Genomic DNA, 6,185 nt, shown 5'->3' with positions numbered 1-6,185 from the left:
ATCCTGGAAGATATTGGTCGTGTTCAACGTGAACTTCTTCTTAATAATTCCTTATTTACTTTTGTTGTTTATCTCAACAGTCATCTCAATGTTGGGATAACTTTCATACATGGCGTCTCCCTTTCTGGGTATCAAGCCACCGGTCTTACACTTCACATTCTTGAAGGTCACTTCCTTCATCGAATTTTCCTAATTTCTTACTTCCTTGTCTCCTCAGTCTATCCGCATCTCATTATTTATCCTTCGAACTATCTCAAGGTTTCCTCGAATCCTCCCAACTTACAGGGGATAAAATATATGTATCTCTTATGCCTTCAACCATCAATTTTAACTCATGGTGAATCACCCTCATCCTGATGATTGCATACTTTTCTATTTCTATTACTACAAGTCTTTAGGGTTTCCTCATACCCAACTCCCTTATCATTCCTCAAACTCTATTGCCTTTATATTCCTTTCCACTTCAGTTTCTTTTTATTTTCCTTTCTCTTATCATTATTTCACGAACCAACATAACATAAGCATTAATTTCAAACATCCCGTCATTCTGGATTCGTGTCCTCAGAATGAATCTTGACAACTTTTACAACTTAGATTCATAATACATCATACTCGTCTGCCTTTGTTCTGGCTCTAAAGCTTTTACACTATCTCCATAACCTTGGGAAGTACTTTCCTGAAAACAATTGACTGAACTTAAATCAGTTTATTATAATCTCTTGCTCCGTGCCTTCCTTGGTCTTTCACCAGCGGGTGGCCTCTCTCTTAGGAGGGTAAGTGACAAAAACAGTCTTTTGTGATTCGTCAATCATTTAGAATCTCAAATGATTCCTCTATTTCCTTTAGCCAGTCTCTTGCCTCGACTGGGTCAGCTATTTCCTTGGAACTCTGAGAGCTTAGCGACTTAAAGGTCCTGAAAGAATTTCACACCACATTATTTCCTCAAGGTGGTGGTTAGGGGTAAAAGTATAAGTTTTGTTTTAGGCAGGTCCATAGATCGCCCAATAGGAGTACCATCCTGGTTCTTCCTATCTTGCTCGACTTCTGTTTTCTCAGTCTAAATATTTCTTCCTACTCCCATACTTGGGGTTATCTTATACGTTAAAATCCTTCTTTTCCACTTCATTATGTTATGGGCTCCTTCTTTCTTAATGGAAACCTCCCAGACTATCACATTCCGGGTTTTTCCTAAACCTTATTCCTCGAGCTATAGATTTCATCTAAGATCCAGTCCTTACGCTCTTAAACGTTTGGAACCCAAATTCTGTATGAATACCTCGTTATTCCCTTATCATCTTTCTTGGTATTAATCTCTTCTCCAGTCATTGACTCTCTGCCTTCATTCATCATTTTTTCTTGGCACAATATGATCTTTTTCGATAATTCGGGCTGTATTGCAATCTCTAACAGCGTTTGGGTACCGGCTCCGGTTACCTTCACTTTAATTTCCATTATCTCAAAATCTCTTATCAAATCTCCCAAAGACATTTTCATCTTGAGTCTCTCCTTTATACTAAGGGCATTAGCCACCATTTTGGCTTTCCCTGGATGATAAAGAATCTCATAATCGTAATCCTTGATTAGCTGTAACCACCTCCTCTGGCGCATGTTGAGCTCTTTCTGCGTGAAAAATGTACTAGAGCACTTATGGCTTGTGTAAATCTCGCACTTCTCTCCATACAAGTAGTGCCTCCAATCTTTAGGGCAAAACTATTGCCACGAGCCCAAGCTCATGGGTGGGGATATCGAATTTTATATTCCCTTAATTATCTTGACGCGTACGTGATTACCTTGCTGTGCTGTATAAGAAGCACCCTAATTCCTTATTCGAAGCGTCACTACACATCACAACATCTCCTTTTCAATCTGGCAACGCCAACATAGGGGCCGTCACCAATCTTTGCTTCAGTTCTTAAAAGCCGTTCTCGCATTTCTCTGTCCATTCGAACTTCTCAGTCTTACGAGTAAGCCACGTTAAAGGGGCTACTATCTTTACAAACTTGAACGAACCTCCGGTAGTGACCGGCCAATCCTACCTCTGGTAGTCGCCCTAACTATGGTTATCAATTCCTCAGTGGTCCTTTATTCATTCTTGTCAGGATCCTCCATGGGATCCTTCTCAGCAATAATCCCTTCTAGGACAACATCCTCAACCGCTACATCCTCAATATGAACATCATCTGGTCCCATGTTAGGACGCTCTATCGGATCCATAATCTGATCTCCAATAATTAATAAAACATCATCGCGTTGTTGCTCCTCAACCTCAGGGTTCTGAATCCCGCTACCATGTAACACCCCCAGATCCGGGGTCGGGGATCCGGGTTGTCACGAGATCCATTTCCCTTAATAACACCCAATCTTAATACACAATCAACTACTCTGTACTGTGACCCCACAATAAACACACACCACACGTTATAGTCTCAGAGATGAACATCCACAAATAATCACAAGTCGTTTTATTCCACTATTATAAGTCAATACACCTTAAAAGGGTTCTGAATAAATTTACATTTCTTTGCCATTATTACAATTCATAAGTATACATAAATCTGGTACATCAAAAGTTGAAGCCTAGTCTATTGGTAGTTCCCTACCTCAGCTACAGTGACTTCAATGCCTATAGGAAGCTGCGGAACGCTTCCTATCCGCTCGCGAATTGGGAGCTTGGTCCTGTTCATCTTATCTATCTGATGTTGTGTGATGAAAGAAGAAAGCAAGGGTGAGCAGCAAGCCCACCAAAATAATATGTATAATGATTAACAATATATGAGTCTACTCATAATACTCATGAAAGTCTTGGTCAAAAGAAATGAACCAAGTTGATAACTTAATGCGATGAAGTCGCAAAATATTCAGTATATATATATATATACATATATACTTTTCAAAATATTGGAAGTCCTCTTCCATGCATAATATACACAAAGTCCCAGTGTATAACTGTATATAAAAAAAAAATATTGTTGCAAGGTGATCTCATATATCTAACCTTGTCTCAACGTTTTTCTGAGAATCTTTGTCATGCATAAGACAATTATTAATTAGATATAAGTTTAAAAGATGAAGTTACCAAATACTTCGCTACACTTATATCATTCCCAAATACTACTTGAACTACCACCGTTCAAGTTATAATCAATTTCAAAAGTTCATCCCACTGATGAGACCACAAGATAAGACTTGAATAGATTCAATCTTTGAAATATTATTGAATGAAAAAGTTATGAGATACTTTATTTAGTCTCGATATATATATATCCACATATATATATCCCTTTAAACATTTCCTGGAATCTCTGTTATGCAAAGTATGAACAGAGTTTGAAACATCCAATGAATTTTGGAAAGGAAAAGAATTTTGGCATAAACCCGATATCTTGCTGATCAGGCAAAGATACCAATAAGTAACCTTTTCTACTGTAGATGGATGAATTCCTCACCGGTCATCACCCTGGCCGCATTAGGACCTCGCGCTAGACCGTACCCCGGCCCCTCACGCGTTGATGGACTGCCACCCAGCCACTTACACAATAATAGACCGTACCCCGGCCTGTCGCTTATGCTGACTCAATGAGATGGGCTTACTTCCCGAACGTTGGGCAAGTAATCAATTCATTTACCAAATCTGCAACCTCGTTGCGAATATAAAATACACCACAGAGCCGGATTCCACAGGTTTTGAGCGAGTATTTAAATCCCCTTTAAAAAGGAAGATCTTAAATATAAAAAATGAGTTTTGGGATCCGCTCTGACTTTTAAAAATCATTTTGAAGACTCGAAAACACTTTAAAGAGTGTTTGGAGTAAGGCTGATTTAATGAAGTAAATCAGTCCCCAGAATATTAGAAAATATCTGAATATTATTAATTAAATAATATTCCCATAAAGAATAATCTTTATAAAAATAATTGAAGTAGAAGTATTAAAATTTATACTTGAAACGAGTATTAAATAACCAAAGATATACTTATATGAAAGTATTATCTTTATTTGAATAATCGAAAATAAGTTTGATTATTTACACCTTATTCTTTAATAAAATAAAGAATATATCTCAGCAAATAATCGGAGTCATAGATCCTCAAATGAATATTCAAATAATATTCAAAAATAAAATAAGCTGAGTCATAATACCTCGAATGAATATTATAAATAATATTCATTAAATAAAATAAAGGAGTCATACATCCTCAAATGAATATTCAAATAATATTCAATAAATAATATAAAAGAGTCATAAGCCCTCGAATGAATATTCATAATAATATTCATTAAGTAAAATAAAGTTAAAGTTATCGAATAAACCTTATTCGATCCATAGTTTGGAAAACTATAACCATATATATATATATAAATATATATATATATATATATATATATATCCATATCCATATATACAAAATCTACTCGGGATCCTCGACTCCCGGTTTTAGAAAATATTTTCACCTTTGGGTCCCTATACTAAGGGTATATGCAAGTTACCGCTATCCTCTAGCATAGGTATTATCAACTGAACCAACAGATATATATTTCAAGAATATGAAACAGGCATGCATATATACCATATCACATGCTACAATATATCGCAAGAATTTGCTAAATAACCAATATGCATTTATCGCAAGATCATGCATATACAAATGTATACATCACAACAACAGTATAACGGATAGAATACTTGCCTGAGCGACTGGGGGTTACGAATGGCTCGGGACGAGTCTGGTAACCTATAAACAACAAGTAAAGTTGGAATTAAACCAAAGTCACTTGTAAATCTATACTTTAACTAACTTAGACTCTAACGCTTGTTTTGCGCTCACTGATTCGCTTAAGTCACTCGGGTACCCTCGGCTCCATCATTTTTAATAATTTAACCTTTACGAGTTTTAAAGCGATTCCTTCTCGAGTGACTTACCAACTGCCTAAAACACTTACCATAAATGTTTCATGCATTAATTAACCCTTTTTGGTCTTTAACCTACATTTCAAAGTAAGGCGAGGGGAAAAGTTTCGTTCGCGAAACGCCGTTACCTGAAACGGTCGTTTCTCCTAAACCGTGCATCGGAATCGAACGAACTACATATCAAAACGAAGCTCGTAATATGAGCTATCTAAACATGGCAGTGGTCATAATCTAGCAGGGGGTTCTCGGGTTCTAATGTTAAGAACAAAACAGTCTACGGTAAATCGGACATTACGACGGCTATGTTTACGCGATTTCCCAAATTTAAACCAACTCAAAACAACCACAATCCAACCCCAATTCACAACCCAATCCAAACTCCATCCAAAATACATTACAACAGCCCCAAACCAACTCATTATAATCCATTTACTTACTCCTAAAACTTGAATTTAAACTATACTACATTCTTTAACCAAATCTTAAGATCTCAACAAATCAATCACCACCATTCCAACCCAAACTCTTAAACAAACAAGTTTCATGCTTCACATATACTATACTACTCATAACCATTCCTAAATACTCAAAACTAAAGCTAGGGTTTGTAGTTTATACCTTCCTTGGAGAGTGGAGAATCAAGAGGATGGCTTGGAATCACCCTTAAAGTCCTTATCCAAGCTTAATCTAAACAAAACTTCAAGAACACAAATTTTAGTTCTTGGAAACACTATTCACCATCTTCTTTGATGATTTATAGAAAAAGATTGGCTTGGATTTAGAAGCTTAAACTTATAGGAAGTATGTAACTTAACTAGGAGAAGCTAGGATAATTACCTTGGAAAATAACAAGTGGAGGAGCTTGGACTTCCCATTTCTTAAGAAACCACCCGAGAGCATGAAGAAGAAGAAGAGAGAATTTTGTGTTTTGTTTGATGAAAATGAAATGATTTGCTTGGTTGGTTGATTTTTTGTTGTTTGCTTTAGTGAATTACCTAGTTGCCCTTGGTTTTGTGTGGTTACAAAGTCACCACATCTCCTTCCTTTCTTGTCATGCCTATGTCACCTTGCACATGTCATAATGCTCCCACTTGTCCACACCTTGTGGTTTGATGATGTCACAGTCCCTGGCTTCTTGTACAAGCTTGTCTCTTGGTCACTTATTTGTTTTACGGTTCGCTTATCTTTCGTTCTCGTTTATCGTTTGAGGGATCATACCCGGGATCTTATTACTTAAGTTCCCTTAACCTTTCTCAATATATTATATTCCTTCTATG

Source organism: Apium graveolens, chromosome 3, assembly GCF_009905375.1.
Source record: "Apium graveolens cultivar Ventura chromosome 3, ASM990537v1, whole genome shotgun sequence".
In the NCBI taxonomy this organism is placed as follows: domain Eukaryota; kingdom Viridiplantae; phylum Streptophyta; class Magnoliopsida; order Apiales; family Apiaceae; genus Apium; species Apium graveolens.
This window is presented reverse-complemented; position numbering follows the sequence as displayed.